We start from the raw sequence: 17,839 nt of genomic DNA on the forward strand, positions 1-17,839 counted from the left end.
TTCTGCAGTATTTGAAGAAAAGTTGTTCTACTTGTATGAATTCTCATGGGAGTAACCACAGGCATTATGGCAATGTAATCCCAAGTATTAAAGGTGGGGTTCTAAATGACATGTAATAGTATGATTTATCTTGTGCTTGAGCTTTGTAGGGCACTAAGAAGATCCGACCCTTCAGATTGCTTTTTATTTTTGGAGTTAGAGTGATGATAAAAATCTAAGCTTAAGAACTGTCAAATGATTTATGACATTTCATTTATTTTTCAAAGGATTGGAATGTCACCAGTGAGCCCATTAGAATTGTAGGCTTAAAGCACCACAAGGTTTTAAAAGACCAGCTGCATAAACAAGTGTGCAAACTTTGTAATTTAATTCTGAGGCTTTTTTTTAAACACTTCAAAGTACCAAAGAAGTCAGTTTTTCTTAGGTCATAAGTAGTTGTCTGAGTCATTATGATCTCAGACCTTCAAGTTCATTTCAAGATGTCCTCTCTAAAATACTAGAACTTCTTTATTGTGTTCAGGACAACCTCAAGATAGATATGTCTACCCTGTGTATCCTTTCTTCAGGAGCTGATACCAACATGGGATGTGGAGAAACTGGAGACTACTTGTAGAAAGAGTCGAGTCTGTGGCCAGGAGTGAGGAGAATAACACTCTTGAGAATGTGCTTGTATTAGTTTTGTTTCTGTTGTGTGATAAAAAAGAAAGGGAAAAAACAAAGGAGAGGGTTTATTTTAGCTACAGTTCCAGGTTACAGTCCATTATTGTATGGAAGTCAAAGCAGCAAGAAGCAGCTGGTCAATCCAGTCAGGAGCAGAGAGAGAATGCCTGTGCGCATGCTTAAAAGTGATCAGCTCCCTCTCTTCTTCACTGAGTCCAGGACCCAGCCCAGGAAATGGTATCCACATTCATCGTGGGTCTTCCCACCCACCCCACCTCATCTAACATAATCAAGATAATACCCCACATACATGGTTATAGATCAACTGGATCTAGTCACCCCTCACTGAGACTCTCTTCCCAAATTATTCTGAACTATGTCAAATTGACAAGTAAAACAGCTACCAGTGAGGAGATGCTTTTAGACGTCAAAGTTTAAAGGATTGTATCTGTCTGTTGGTTTGTCTCTCATTTATTTCTTATTTTGAAATTCCTGCTATGAAATCCATGGCCTCATACATGCCAAACAGCTTTTCTGTCCCTACCCATAAAACTGTTTTTCACTCATAGATTTGTATTTGAGATAATTATAGATGCACATGAACTTTCAATAAGTAATATACCTGACAAACACCCTCCTTAGTTTCCCCTTAGTGGTAACCTCTAGAGCTTCTCAACATGTGGGACATGACCCCTTTTGGAGAGAGGTTGAATGACTCTTTCACAGGAGTCATACAGCAGATATTTTGCATATTAGACCTTGACATTACAATTCACAAAAATAGCAAAATTACAGCTATAAAGTAGCAACAAAGTACTTTTAGGGTTAGGAGTCACTGCAGTATGAGTTAACTGTATTAAAGGGTCACGGCATCAGGGCCATTGCTCTAGTGTATTAACTCTGAAACAGTATTCATTTTTATCAAATTTCTTTATTTTTAAACTCTGTGTGTGTGCACATGCACATATGCTCATGCATGCAATTTTTATATGCGGTATAGCTTTTTGTAACTACGTTCAAAGATGGTTTCCATCACAGAGATTCTTCAAGTTGTCCTTTTATAGCCATGTTTGCCTAGCCTCTCACCTATCTACTTCTATCCATAAGCCCTGCCAATTACTGGTATCTTCTCTATGTTCATAGTATTCTTATTTCAGCATGTGTAAGTAGACTATTAAGTGAGTATGTTTTAATTTAGTATAATGCACTTGAAAGTCTTCCAAGTTGTTGTATGTATCGATAGTTCATTCCTTTTCATTACTAATAGTCTGTGAAAATGTATTTTGATATTTTGTTTGTGTATAATATGACAAAATATTATAAAATGCCACTTTAAAAGTAGCAAAGGCTACATTGTTGAATCTGACTTGTTAATCAATAGTACAGAGTAGTTCTGACATGTTAGTCACTTCAGTTAGGTTTGTCTGTGTCTGAGCATTCTAAAAACAGGTGAGTCAGTGCTGAGACTGTTTGCAGTGGGAAAGGGGAACATCTTTGTGCACCCGTATTCATCCGGATAAAAACCTGCAGGGGCGGAAGCACCAGGCAGTTTCCTTCTGATTGCCGAAAACTTATTATTTACATTTTCCCCTGGTGCAGCTTATGATCACTCATCTAGCTCTTCCTACAGCTCAGTGTTCCCCATGGGAACCTCCTCTCTGTGTGCCCCTGCTTGGTTTCTCATCTGGATGGTTGAGTATTTTCTTTAATTCTGTCTGACTACAATACTTCTCCCCTTCTTTCTCTAAATGCCCTTTCCCTTTCTCTGCTTCCCTAGGGAGGGGAGGTAAGCAGGAATCTGAGACTGTAAGAGCTGACTAGGAAATGAGCAGTTTGAACTCCAGGGGTGAGGGAAGATGCAGGGATGAGGAGAACAAGGTAAGCCGCAGGAATTGGGTGGGGCCAGTTGGTACTGTATGGTTTAAGAAGGGAGAGAGACATGAGTGTTAAGAAAGTTCCCTGATGTCAGACAGTGAATGGGAGAGGTAGGTTTTGAATCAAAGATTCCTGTCTGCAAGGCCCATGCTCAGCACCCAGACAGACAGGAGCCTATAGGCTTAGAAGTAGGAGCTCAGAAAATAGGTGTCTGAACTGGAGATTAAGAATACCAATGGCTGGCTTTTAAGCTGTCAGTGTGATAAATAAAGTTATAACTGGGTAAAACTCACTAGGGAGAAGGCATATATATGATGAGGTCCAATGTTTACTTAGAGAAAAAAATCATCACTGTCCATCACATATACTGAGAAGCAAGCAGCACTAGAAGGTTGAGAGCACTTGTCATTTGGGGCTAAGAGGTCAAGTAAGAGACACCAAGCAGGCCCTGTGGATGATATTGGTAGACACCATCTTGGAGAATGGGCAGGATGTCAAGACAGGAATGAACAGGAGGCAAGAACATGAGTAAGAGCACTTAGGCAGTGCTACACAGAAGTTTATTTGCAAAAAGGAATATTTAAACAGGCCGGTGGGCTACAGCTGTAGGGAGTTACAAGGCCGTATGATATTACTGTTGTTATTACAGAAGAGACTTGGGTTTGTTAGAAGTTAGTGCAGGAACATCTGCTTAAGACAAAGACATGCAGGAGAATGCTGTTTCCTTATTGCTGAGGAAACAAGAGCCTGTAGAAATCTAGCCTGAGCTTAGGGCCTTGTCCTCGGGAGGAGGAGGAGCAGCAGCGGTGTTCTGTATATCAGGACAGGTCAGGAAGTATTCAGGCCCTGCCATAGGCTGTGGATAATACTGTCAGGTATTATGGTGACAAGAGTGGAGCTACACATCTCGTCTCTGTCCCATTTCTGGTAACAAATTGCCCTTTCCTTACTGTATCCTGTAAGAAGTTTTGGTATATCAGGTTTTAAGTTAATTTAACTTTATAATATTTCCTGATTTACCTGTGACCTTTTCTTCTTTGACCTCCCAATTATTTGGGAGTGTCATTTAGTTTCTACATATTTGTTTAATGCCCAGATTTCTTTCTATTACTACTAGCTATGTTGTCTGGTGGTCAGACAGTGTACTAGGATAGTGCCTTCCTTATACTTGGTAGATGATGTAATAGTTGGTTCTAGAGATGACCCACACATGCCTCAGCTCTTCTTAGTCTAGTGTTGACTCTGGGAAAGGAGCCCAACTGACTCTGGTGTATTTAGAATAAACACTTATGCCACCCCCAATAGTAAGATGCACGTGTAATAAAATCTTGTTTGGTTTTAACACATTTATTTTTAATAGCTCTGAGGGGCACAAACTATAAAATAAATTTACTTGTCCTAACCTTAAAAAGTACTAAAATTTCTCCAACAACATGTACATTGATATAATTTAAAGACTAACCCTTGAACTATATGAAGTTATAGATCAAAGAAAGGTCCAAGTTTTGTTTCTAGATTATCTCATAGTCAACATATGTCACCAGCTGCTGTTCAGAGACAGAGACAGAGACACAGAGAGACAGAGATCACTGAGGCTGGAGAGAAGCCTAAGAGGTTAACAATGCTTGTCCTTCCTCCACAGGACTTGAGTTTAGTTCTCAGTATCCATGTGAGATAGCTTATAAGCGCCTGTAACTGCAGTTTTGGGGTATGTGATGTCACCTCTGGTCTCCATGGGCATCCACATATATGTGGCATACATTCATACATAGTCACATGTATATACATGACAAAAATAGATGTCAAGGTTGAACTGCTGGTTTTGCTGTGTGTCCCTAATCGAAAGTAATGAAAATATTCTTCTTTTTTTCATCATATTGTTCATGTATTCACTTTACACCTTTATCGCAGCCACCCCCTCACTCCCTCCTCTCCTCAAAGTCCCACCCTCACAAACTCCTCTCCCAAATACCTCCTGACTTTGTCAGGAGCTGTAGTAGTCTTTGTTGTCATCGTCCTCATCCTTGACCCTGTCGTCATCATCAATAGTGACCTTGTCTCAAGTAATAATAATAAATAACAACAACAACAACAACAATAAAGTAGATAATGAAAAGTATTGAACAAAATTAATGAATGGAAAAGTTGGTTCATTAAAGAACAATAGACAAAAACTAATGAACCTTTAGCTAGACCACAGAGATAAACGTGAACAGTCTAACTACTAATGTCTACAGTAAAATTGGACCTAACTCCTCGTGGTACAGAAATTTAAAGACTTATTGAGAAATACTAACAAGGGCTGCTCACTTAGATAAAGTAATTCCTAAAAGACGAAATATGCCAACACTTAATCAAGAAGAACTAGAAAATTTGAACTTTTAACATGTAAAGCAGTTGATTTTCCCTATACACTATTCCCCGCTCTCCCCTCCCTCTCTCAGACTCAGATGGCTGCACTAGTGTGTTCTATTAACAATTTAAAAAAGAATTCACAGTGGTTCATTATTTCTAAAATAAGTGGAAGGGAAGGACATGCTTCCCAGATTATTCCTTGAGGCTCAGTATCATTTTAGCAAGAAAACTAAACAAATACCCCCGTGGATATATATGCAAAAGTATTCAACAAAATACTGGTATATTAAATGAAATAGCTAAAAGAATTGTAAATCAGTACCAGGCGGGTTAATCTCAGGAATGCAAGGGTGATTCAATATTTAAAAATCCAAGGAACATAGTTCATCAACATATATGTTTTAAAAAGCCATATGTCATCTTAATAGACACTGTGAGAATGCATTTAATAACATCTAAGTTCCTCTTGTGGTAGGAAAGAACAAAGAGTACGACAGAACTTCTTACCCTAATGAAGAGTATCTCTGAAAACCTGTCAGCAAGTATACTTTGTGGTGGAAGACTAAGGTACTTTCCTGACAAAATTAGGAAGAGGACTAGTCTCTGTTCTGTTTCTGCCTCTATTCAGTGTTGCTCTGAAGGTTCTAACCAAGACAAATAGACAAGGAAAGAAGTTTCAATTTGTATATCACAAGATTTTGTTTGTAAGATGTCTTCAGAAACATGTTAAGAAAAAAAATGGCTATACTAAATAAAAATTTCAATGCTGAAAAGACACAAAATCATTATAAATACCAAATGCATTTTTATATATTAGCTGTGAGTAATCTGAAAATAGCATTAGTAAAGCAGCATTTATAGTAGCATCAAAACAAGAATACGTTTAACAAAGGTTCAACACTTGTAACACCAAATGCTAAATGATTTGAGAGTTAAAGACTTAAATCAGGAATGGCCTTCCAAGGTCTTAGGATGGGAGACTTAACACTATTAGCGTGACAGTCCTGCACATACTAAACTACATATTCACATTAAGCTATGTGGTCAGAACTTCTCCATACCGCATGTATTAACAATCTGATCTTTGGGACTTAGAGTCAGCAAAGCTGTCGCGTGGGGGAGTATTGGTTCATCTTTCTTATTGTCATGACTTAAATTACAAGTTGTAATAAAGAAGGCAGCACTATACTGCAATAAGGATAGACAGATGGATAGAATAGAATGCACCCTGACGTTCTGCTGAGCTATGTTCCAGTAATGGTGTCCAGACAAATCATTAAGGGTAGGGGAGCTTCCAACCAGTGTTCCTAGAACAACAAACAAAGCAAAAGGGACCCCTGATGTAATGTAGAAGCTACCTAAAGGCATGAAGATAAGAGAGAAACAATATGAAAAACTCTGAGGAAACCAGGGGTTAATGTCTTTATAACTTTGAATTATGCAAAATAACTTATCAGATTGACACTCAAAGCACGAGCAACAAACAAACGTTGGTAAGTTGGCTTTCACCAAAATTAAAAACCTACAAGGCTAAAATGACAAGCCAGGGTATGGAAGAGATAGTTGCAAATCTTATCTCTGATAAAACACTCATATCAGACTTGTCAAAGAACTTTTACAACTCACCAGTAAAAAAAAGACAACCCAATTAAATACACATAAATGTACATTCTGTTTTTTTAGATTCACAAGTTGCCAGTGAGAACATGAAAAGACACTTGATGTCACTAGTCATTCCTAATAGTCTCAGTGATATACCATGTGATTGAAAGGAAAATAGAAGCAGGTATTTGTGGGAATGTTTAGCACCTGGATACTTCATATACTGTGGTGAGGGTTATGGGAAGTGTCAACAGAAAAGCCTGGCAGTTCTTCAGAAGGTTGAGCATGACATGCTCTGTGGCCTGGCCACTGGCTGTGTGGAGTATGCCCATTCTGATTGTATGTTGAACAGTTTAAAGGATGATTTATACCCTATAACCCTATAGATTGATACCCTATAACCCAGCCTGTAGCTGCGATCAGTACAGCTATTCTAGCTGTAGATAGAAGACTTGAAAAGAAGACTTTGAGGTGTCAGTTGTATCACAAACAATTATTGACCCAGCTCCTCTTGGTTTTTCTGTTGTTATGATAGGTGCTCAACACAAAGGTTTGTGAGTCCCGTTCTCCTAAAGCTTCACTGTTGGTTACTAGGCAGTATGTAAGTAAAATCACAGTAATGTGAGATGGATGTATGAAAAGGGATATCTGAGCCAATCTGGGTCTGGACAGATCTGAGGAGATGATTTTTGCCTTGAGACCTTTTTTAAGGTTTGAATCTTAAGTGCTTCCTAAAGGCTCATGTATTGAGGTTGTTGGCCAGTCTGTAGCACTAGTGAGTGGTAGGAGAACCTTTTGGAGCCTAGTGGAAGGAAGTTAGTTTGTTGTGAAGAATACTGGGGCTCCCACCCTTTTTGTCTGCCTCTCATTTTGCTTCCCAGCTACCATTAGGAGAGCAGCCTTCTCTTCTCTTCTTTCTGTTATGAAATGTACTCCTTCACCACAGGCCCATAGTGACCTGCTAAACATCATCTGAAACCTTAGAGACCATGAGTAAAGCAAATCCTCCATTAAGGCGGCTGCCTTGGGCATTTTGTCATTACAGGGAGCAAGTTCAACATATGTAAAAACTCTACTGAGACAACACTGTCATGCTCAGGAAACTCAGGAAGGCTGGAGTACCTGGGGTGCAGCCCTGTGGAAGGAGTCTAGGCCAAAGTGATTCAGGATTAGACCAGGAAAACCCAGAGAAAGTTGAGTTTTCTAGTCAGATGATGCAACTTGTGCCAGGAGGTTTGCAGTGGAGAAGAGGAAACATGGACATCAAAAGGGCTTTCAGGAGACAGAACCAATACAGTTTGATGAGCATCAAGGCAGGGAAGGTGAGGGAGAGTGAGGCACAGCTCTGAGATGTGGGCTTTTGAAAATGAAAATGTTTGAGTACAATTTAAAGCCAGAAAAGTTTCCTTGTAATACTCATTGTTCAAACCACCTCAAGAAACATAGCTGCTTGCCTTCTGCTGAGAAGTATCATTTTCTTACTGTGCTAGTCACACATAGAGAATTATGCAGTTTACTGAGAGCAAGGAATTTTGGGAAAGTACAAATTTAAGGAAATTTGGCAAATATATTTTATAATATTGACCAGATTAAGTTTGCTCCGTGTCCTGTCCTGGTAAGAACCACAGTGTCTTGTCTGTCACTCAGTGCTGTGGAGATCATCTGTCACAGGTTTCCTCATGTTTCTGTAAGCAATGAAGGCAGCTCTGAAGTAATTGTCTGGCACATTAACTGCCTTCCACTGACAGCTCTTTGGAGTAAGTTCACTTTCAGCCATTTCTTATTTCCGTGGCCAGCCAAAGTCCTCAATGTCAAGTTCTTCACTGTTTTCATTCTGAGTTATTTGGAAGGTGCAGTTTTCAGTATAACTTCTAAAAGCCACTTTAGCAATTTAACACTATGCTGAAATAACTTTTAAGTATTTAAGTAATTTTAATAACCCCAAAGTTTTTCAAATGCCCACTAAAGAATCCATTATTCTGCACAATGTTGGATTTGGAACAGCAGTCCTCAGAGCCAACAAGTGGTAGAAATGAGAAAGAACATCATGCAAGTCAACACAGTCAGGTTCACGATATTGTGGCTGTGAGCAGCCCAACTGCTAGCATACCAGTAAGGGGCAAACACTGGAGACACGTAAATGCTCTCTGCGCACAACAAAGCTGGACGGAGATTTAAGTAAGAGAGCTCAGAAGTCATTAGAGACAGCAGAAGTGGCCTGCCTCTTTGCTACCCTTCTGCTGGGACATTCTCTCCAACACTACTCCAGCGATTAGCACACAGGAAGGAATAGCACCTCTGCCCAGTCTTTCCGAGACTACCAAGTGTCTCTCTCTGAACCTTCCAGTGTTACTGTCCAGAACATTTCAGTAAAACTCAGCTATTTATTATTAAACATGAAGTATGTTGCATTGTTTTATATATATGCTTAGTCTGTGGTGTATTTTAATTTCTGAAAATTGTCACATAAAAGAGAAACTTTATAAGAAAAGAACAAATGATGAAAACAACATACCTGTCAGGACAAAACATGGTACCTGTCCATGAGCCTCAGGAACATATTTACTCACTGTGTGAACTTAGATTTCCTTCTATGTAAAATAGGGATCATAAAAATAACCATCCCATGGCTGTAATGGAGTTAACACATGCTGAGTTACTGCTTGTTACATTTAAGCTCAAATATTCCTGTTATTTTATGCTCCAGTTATTACGTTACTCGTATAGCTTACTACTGCTTGTACATGATTGCTAATTCCCTCCTAGTGACAGTAGCAGACTTCCTCTCTTGTGGACTTGGGGTTAAGATAGCATTAAACAGAAAGTTACATAGCTACGAAGTCAGTGGTTCTCAACCGTCCTGATGCTATGACCCTTTAGTGCAGTTCCATGTCGTGGCTGCCAATCATAAAATTACTTCATTGTTTCTTCATAACTGTAATTTTATTACTGATATGAATTGTAATGTAAGTATCTTAAGTGAAGGATATCTGAAAGGGTTGCACAAATTGAGAACTGCTGTACTAAGTTGTATGAATCAGTTGTATGTACTAAGCCATTGACATAGAATATTCTACTATAATTCACAGGCCACCTTGGGCATCTTTTGTGAGACTTGCAAACTAAGAATATGAGGTTTGGTTTTTGTTTTTGTTTGGTGGGGTTCTGTTACTCTCTCTCTCTCTCTCTCTCTCTCTCTTTTTTTTCTTTCTCTCTTCAGATAGCTTTTCACTATGTCTCCCTGGCTAACTTAGAATGCTGTGTTTAGTCTAGGCTGACCTGAAACTCAGAATTTTACATTTCTTAATTATTGGGATAGGTGGAAACTTAAACCTGAACTATCCTGGTACAAACGAAAATGAGATTATTTAGTTTTAGTGCTGAGAAAAAATTGGGGAAATTTTGTATATCTCCTTTATGTTGTTTGAGTCGCAGGAATTGTGAGGGACAGTAGCCCTCAGAGCCACAAAACTGAAAATACTTCCTCCCTGAGCCTTGATAGTGCTGACTAACTCATGACTTTTAACTGACCTACTTTGATAAAAAAAAAGTGCATACAGAGCATATGATTTGCATCATAAAATGGTCAACATATGTTACCATAAAACGTCTGTTCTAGTCAGGTGGTAGAGGCCCACGCCTTTAGTCCTAGGACTCGTAAATCAAAGGCAGGCAGATCTCTGAGTTGGAAACCAGCCTGGTCTTTGGAGCTATGCAGAGAAACCCTATCTCGAAAAAATATTTTTCTATTCTGTCCTTTCCTGTATGTTTCTATGCGTGGGTATCTACACATGAATGCCTGTGCCATGGGAAGTCAGAGGCATTGGATGCCCATGTGTTGGAGTTATATAGGCAGTTGTGAGCTGACAAATGTGGATGCTAGGAATCAGACTTGGTCCTCTACCAGAGCAGCCAGTACCCTTAAACACTGAGCCATCTCTCTAGCCCCAGGAACCTTTTATTTTGATATGATTTAGAAAAAGTATAACTTTTTGTCTCACTTAAGATTGTCTTAAAGCCAGAGTACAGGTTCATAGATAACTGAATTCAGTTGTACAAAATATAATAAAAATTATATTTTCATTAGTGAATGAAATTTGGCTTTCTCTCATTAATTATCAAGAGCAAAAGCTGATGGTGGAGTATAAAAGTGTCTGTGTAAAAACAAAGTGTGTAAAAAGTGTCTGTGTCGGTTAAGAGCACTGACTGCTCTTCCAGAGGTCCTGAGTTCAAATCCCAGCAACCACATGGTGGCTCACAACCATCTTCAATGAGATCCGATGCCCTCTTCTGGTGTCATGAAGACGCTACAGTGTACTCACATATATAAAATAAATCAATTAATAAAAAGTGTCTGTGTATATCTGTATCTCTGTGTGTGCTGAGGAAATTCAATAAAGTGGTTTTTTTAATTTACGATGGGTTTGGAGCAATCAATTTTTTCAGTAGTAACGTGCGTTGAGAGTATACTGTACTATAATCCTAGTTTAAGAGGTACTTATTATTTTGATAAAGGCTTTGCCTTTGAGACTCGAGTTTATTTTTAGGAGGCCAGAGGTGGAGGCTTTGGACATTGTGCTTAGAAAGAATATGCTTTAATTTTGATATACCACTCAGTCATTTGGGCAAATAATTGTTGTTTCTGTACTGATCCTATGTCTTAACTATACAGACTTTTGTGTATTGCATTCATTATGTAACCTTTATAAATGGAAATATTTTGTTCTAGAATATCTGGAAGATATTGTATTTCCTTTTGCTTAGGTTTATATGCTTTAAGGATAATTTGTCAAATGTATTGCAAAGTTGATTCACCAAGGTCCTTGGAGTAATGGTATCAAGACAGATGTGAACTCTGCCCTTGTAGAGTCTTAAGTCTGTTGGGGAAGACAGACATTAAATTACATCACTTTAAGGATGGTCTATATTGGGGGAAGACACCTGAATTGTACAAGGGAACCACAGTGTCTCAGGACTGCAGCTGCTCTGGGTGAGGCCAGACTCACCTGTTTTGTTTTTTTTCTTTTCTTTTTCTTTTTGACCTTCGTATTGACATTTTTTTTCACATTTTTATTGGCTTTTTAATTTACATTTCAAATGTTATCCCCTTTGCCCCATCCAACCCATTCCCAGGTCCTTGCCCTAACAGTGCCCTACACCAGGGGGGTTCTATCCATTGCAGGAACAAGGGCTTCTCCTCCCTTTGGTGCCCAACAAGGCCATCCTCTGCTGCATGTGCAGCTGGAGCCATGGGTCTATCCATGTGTACTCTTTAGGTAATGGTTTAGTCCCTGGGAGTTCTGGTTGGTTGGTATTGTTCTTTTTTTTTTTCAGTTTTTCTTGCTTTATTAAACCATACTAATATTCTTTCAAGGACAGACATACAGCCAAGGATGCTATGGTGAAAGAATCTTATTTTCATGGAAGATATCACAAGGTGCTGTCTTCAGTGATGCTTCTTACACTCATTCTGGGAAGTCAGAAAATATTCAGCCCCTAAAGCTACCACAAACACAGCAAACCCCCATTTGAATCCTTTTACTATTACGCTCGTGAAGATAACATTGCTTGCAAAGCCACCCATATATCTCCAAGCCTCATTGTGAGCCCATGGATCCCTCAGCCCTTGTGCAGCAAACTTCTTCTGCATCGCTTCTAATGGCGTCCCTTCAATTTTCCACTGTCTGTAATCTGGAAGTTCCATTTTACCATGACCATGTCCATGTTCGTGACCATGTCCAGCAGCCATGTCTGACAGCAATCTGACCTCCCAGGACACTCAATATTCAACCTCGGTATTGTTCTTCTTATGGGGTCCCAACCCCTTCGACTTCTTTGATCCTTTCTCTAACTCCTCCAATAGTGAACTCGTTCTCAGTTCAGTGGTTTGCCGCTAGCATGAGCCTCTGCAATTGTCAGGCTCTGGCTGAGCCTCTCAGGAGACAGCTATATCAGGCTTCTGTCAGCATGCACTTCTTGGCATCAGCAATAGTGACTGGGTTTGGTGACTATCTGTATATGGGCTGAATCCCCAGGTAAGGCAGGCTCTGAATGGCCATTTCTTCAGTCTCTGCTCCACACTTTGTCTCCATATTTCCTCCTGTGAATATTTTTGTTCCCCCTTCTGAGAAGGACTGAAGCATCCACACTTTGTTCTTCCTTCTTCTTGAGCTTCACGTGGTCTGTCGATTGCTTCTTGGGTAATCTGAGCTGTTGCACTAATATCCACTCATCAGTGAGTGCATACTGTGGGTGGGGATTTTTTGGTTTTTTTGTTTGTTTGTTTTTGTGATTGGGTTACCTCACTCAGGATGATATTTTCTAGTTCCATCCATTTGCCTATGGATTTCATGAAGTCAGTGTTTTTAAAAGCTGACTAGTACTCCATTATGTAGATGTACCACATTTTCTGTATCCATTCCTCTGTGAAAAGGCATCTGGGTTCTTTCCAGTTTCTGGCTATTATAAATACGGCATAGTGGAGCATGTGTCTTTGTTATATGTTGGAGCATCTTTTGGGTGTATATTCCCAGGAGAGGTATAGCTGGGTCCTAAGATAGTACAATGTCCAATTTTCTGAGGAACCACCAGACTGATTTCCAGAGTGGTTGTACCAGTCTGCAATCCCACCAACAATGGAGGAGTGTTCCTCTTTCTCCACATCCTCGCCAGCATCTGTTGTCACCTGAGTTTTTGATCTTAACCATTCTGACTGGTGTGAGGTAGAATCTCAGAGTTGTTTTGATTTGCATTTCCCTTATGACTAAGGATATTGGACATTTCTTTAGGTGCTTCTCAGCCATTTGATATCCCTCAGTTGAGCATTCATTGTTTAGCTCTGGACCCCATTTTTAATAGGGTTGTCTGATTCTCTGGAGTCTAACTTCTTGAGTTCTTTGTATATATTGGATATTAGCACTCTATCGGATGTAAGATTGGTAAAGATCTTTTTCCAATCTGTTGATTGCCGTTTTGTCCTACTGGAAGTGTCCTTTGCCTAACAGAAGCTTTGCAATTTTATGAAGTCCCATTTGTCCATTCTTCATCTTAGAGCATAAGCCATTGGTGTTCTGTTTAGGAAATTTTCCCCAGTGCCCATGTGTTCGAGATGCTTCCCCACTTTTTCTTCTATTAGTTTGAGTGTATCTGGTTTGATGTGGAGGTCCTTGATCCACTTGGACTTTAGCTTTGTACAGGGTGATAAGCATGGATCGATCTGCATTCTTCTACATGTTGACCTCCAGTTGAACCAGCACCATTTGTTGAAAATGCTATCTTTTTTCCATTGGATGGCTTTAGCTCCTTTGTCAAAGATCAAGTCACCACAGGTATGTGGGTACATGTCTGGGCCTGCATGTCTATTACATTGATATACTGCCTGTCTCTGTACCAATACCATACAGTTTTTATTACTATTGCTCTTTAATACACCTTGAGGTCAGGGATGGTGACTCTCCCAGAAGTACTTTTATTTTTTTGAGGATAGTTTTGACTCTCCTGGGGTTTTTTTGTTATTCCAAATGAATTTGCAAATTGGTCTTTCTAACTCTATGAAGAATGAGTTGGAATTTTGATGGGTATTGCATTGAATCTATAGATTGCTTTTGTCAAGATGGCCATTTTTACTATATTAATCCTGCCAATCCATGAGCATAGGAGATCTTTCCATCTTCTGAGATCTTCAGTTTCTTTCTTCACAGACTTGAAGTTCTTGTCATACAGATCTTTCACTTGCTTGGTAAGAGTCACCCCAAGGTATTTTATATTATAGGGTGTCATTTCCCTAATTTCTTTCTCAGCCTGTTTATCCTTTGAGTTGAGGAAGGCTACTGATTTGTTTGAGTTAATTTTATATACAGTCACTTTGCTGAATTTGTTTATCAGTTGTAGGGTTCTCTGGTAGAACTTTTGGGATCACTTAAATATACTATCACACCATCTGAAAGTAGTGATATTTTGAGTTCTTCCTTTCCAATTTGTATCCCTTTTACCTCCTTTTGTTATCTGATTGCTCTAACTAGGACTTCAAATTCGGTATTGAGTAAGGAGGGAAATAGCCTTGTCTAGTCCCTGATTTTAGTGGGATTGCTTCAAGTTTCTCCCCTTTTAGTTTGATGTTGGCTACTGGTTTGCTGTATATTGTTTTTACTGTGTTTAAGTATGGGCCTTGAATTCCAGATCTTTCCAAGACTTTTCTCATGAAGGGGTATTGAATCATGTCAAATCCTTTCTCAGTATCTAATGAGATGATCATGTGATTTTCTTTGGGTTTGTTTACATAGTGCGTTACATTGATGGATTTCCGTATATTGAACCATTCCTGCATCCCTGGAATGAAGCCTATATGATCATGATGGATGATTGTTTTGATGTGTTCTTGGATTCAGTTTGCAAGAATTTTATTGAGTATTTTCGTGTCAATATTCATAAGTAAAATTGGTCTGAAGTTCTCTTTATTGGGTCTTGGTGTTTTAAGTATAAATGTAATTGTGGCTTTGAAAAACAAATTGGGTAGTGTTCCTTCTATCTCTATTTTGTGGAATAGTTGGGACAGTATTGGTATTAGGTGTTCTATGAAGGTCTGATAGAATTCTCCACTAAACCAATCTGGTCCTGGGCTTTTCTTGGTTGGGAGTCTTTTAATAACTGCTTCTATTTCTTCAGGAGTAATGGGACTGTTTAGATGGTTTATCTGATCCTGATTTAATTTTGGTTCCTGGTATCTGTCTAGAAAATTGTCCATTTCATCCAGATTTTCCAGGTTTGTTGAATATAGGCTTTTGTAGTAGGATCTGATTATTTTTTTAATTTTTTCAGGTTCTTTTGTTTTGTCTCCCTTTTCATTTCTGATTTTGGTAATTTGGATATTCTCTCTCTGCCTTCTGGTTAGTCTGGCTAAGGGTTTATCTATCTTTTGTAGTTTCTCAAACAATCAACTCCTGGCTTTGTTGATTCTTTGTATAGTTCTTTTTGTTTCTACATAATTGATTTCAGTCCAGAGTTTATTTCCTGACATCTACTCCTCCTGGGTTCATTTGCTTCTTTTTGTTCTAGAGCTTTTAATTATTGTATCAAGCTGCTAGTGTATGCTCTCTCCAGTTTCTTTTATGAATTTTCCTGTCAGCACTGCTTACATTGTGTCCCATAAGTTTGGGTATGTTGTGCCTTCATTTTCATTAAATTCTTAAAAGTCTTTAATTTCTTTCTTTATTTCTTCCTTGACCACGTTATCATTGAGTAGAGCATTGTTCAACATGTGTATGTGGGCTTGCTGTCATTTTTGTCGTTATTGAAGACTAGCCTTAGTCCATGGTGATCTGATAAGATGCATGGGATTATTTCAATCTTCTTGTATCTTTTGAGGCCTTTTTGTGACCAACTTTATGGTCAATTTTAGAGAAGGTACATGAGGTCCTGAGAATAAGGTATATTCTTTTGTTTTAAGATGAATTAGATATGTTCTATAGATATGTTAAATCCATTTCATCCATAACTTCTGTTAGTTTTTCTGTGTCTTTGTTTAGTTTCTGTTTCCATGATCGGTCCATTGAGGACAGTGAGGTGTTGATGTTTTCCACTATTATTGTGTGAGATGCAATGTGTGTTTTGAGCTTTAGTAAGTTTTCTTTTATGAATGTAGTTGCCATTGCATTTGGAGCATACCTATTCAGAATTGAGACTTTCTCTTGGTGGATTTTTCCCTTTGAGGATTATGAAATGTCCTTCCTCATCCCACTTGATAAGTTTTGTTTGAAAGTCTATTTTATTGTATATAAGAATGACTAATGTACCTTATTTCTTGGGACCATTTGCTTGGAAAATTGTTTTCCAGCCTTTTACTCTGAGGTAGTGTCTGTCTTTGACACTGAGGTGTGTTTCCTGTAGCAGCAAAATGCTGGATCCTCTTTATGTATCCAGTCTGTTAGTCTATGTCTTTTTATTGGGGAATTGAGTCCATTGATGTTAAGAGATATTAAAGAATAGTGATTTTTGATTCCTGTTATTTTTGTTATTAGAGGTGGAATTGTGTTTGTGTTTTGGGTTTGTTGCAAGAAAATAACTTTCTTGCTTTTTCTATGGTGTAGTTTCCCTTCTTGTATTGGAGTTTTCCATCTAATATCCTTTGTAAAGGTCAATTTATCGAAAGATATTGTGTAAATTTGGCTTTGTCATGGAATAACATGGTTTCTCCATCTATGTTAATTGAGAGTTTTGCCAGATATAGTAGCCTGGGCTGGCATTTGTATTTTCTTGGGGTCTATATGATATCTGCCCAGGATTTTCTGGCTTTCATAGTCTCTGGTGAGAAGTCTGATGTAATTCTGATAGGTCTACCTTTTTATATTACTTATCATTTTCCCTTTCTGCTTTTAATATTCTTTCTTTGTTTTGTGCATTTGGTCTTTTGACTATTATATGACAGGAGGAATTTCTTTTCTGTTTTAATCTATTTGGAGTTCTGTAGGCTTCTTGTATGTTTATGGGCATCTATTTCTTTACTTTTTATGATTTATTAATTTATTATATATAAGTACACTGTAACTATCTTCAGACACACCAGAAGAGGGCATTAGATGGTTGTAAGCCACCATATGGTTGCTGGGATTTGAACTCAGAACCTCTGGAAGAGCAGTCGGTGCTCTTATCCACTGAGCCATATCTCCAGCCCCATCTCTTTCTTTAGGTAAGGGAAGCTTTCTTCTATAATTTTGTTGAAGATATTCACTGGCCCTTTACGTGGAATCTTCCCTTTCTTCTATACCTATTATCCTTAGGTTTGATCTTCTCATTGTGTCCTGGATTTCCTGGATGTTTTGGGTTAGGAGCTTTTTGCGTTTTACATTTTCTTTGATAGTTGTGTCAGTGTTTTCTATGGTGTCTTCTTCCCCCGAGATTCTCCCCTCTATCTCTTGTATTCTGTTGGTGATGCTTGCATCTATGACTCCTGATCTCTTTCCTAGGTTTTCTATCTCCACGATTTCTGTCTCTCTTTGTGATTTCTTTCTTGTTCATATTTCCATTTTTAAATTGTGGATGGTTTTGTTCAACTCTTCACCTGTTTAGTTTTCCTGTAATTCTTTGAGGGATTTTTGTGTTTCCTCTTTAAGGGCTTATACTTGTTTACCTGTGCCGTCCTGTATTTCTTTAAAGGAATTATTTATGTCCTTTGTAAAGTCCTCTAACATCATCATGAGATGTTATTTTAAATCCAGATCTTGATTTTTCAGTGTATTGGATATCCAGTATTTGCTTTGGTGGTATAACTGGTCTCTGATGATGCCAAGTGGTCTTGGTTTCTGTTGCTTAGGTTCCAGCGCTTGCCTCTCATCATCTGGTTGTCTCTGGT

General features: G+C 38.6%; 1 protein-coding gene and 1 pseudogene across 7 annotated transcripts in view; one reads left to right on the top strand and one right to left on the bottom strand.

Moving 5' to 3' along the window:
- Window positions 1-17,839, top strand: part of Zfp438 (zinc finger protein 438) — a 121,882-nt gene that overhangs the window by 61,898 nt on the left and 42,145 nt on the right.
- On the bottom strand, window positions 11,939-12,288 carry Ndufb3l3 (NADH:ubiquinone oxidoreductase subunit B3 like 3; annotated as a pseudogene).

The sequence above is a fragment of the Rattus norvegicus genome, chromosome 17, assembly GCF_021556685.1.
Source record: "Rattus norvegicus strain SHRSP/BbbUtx chromosome 17, alternate assembly SHRSP_T2T, whole genome shotgun sequence".
NCBI lineage: Eukaryota > Metazoa > Chordata > Mammalia > Rodentia > Muridae > Rattus > Rattus norvegicus.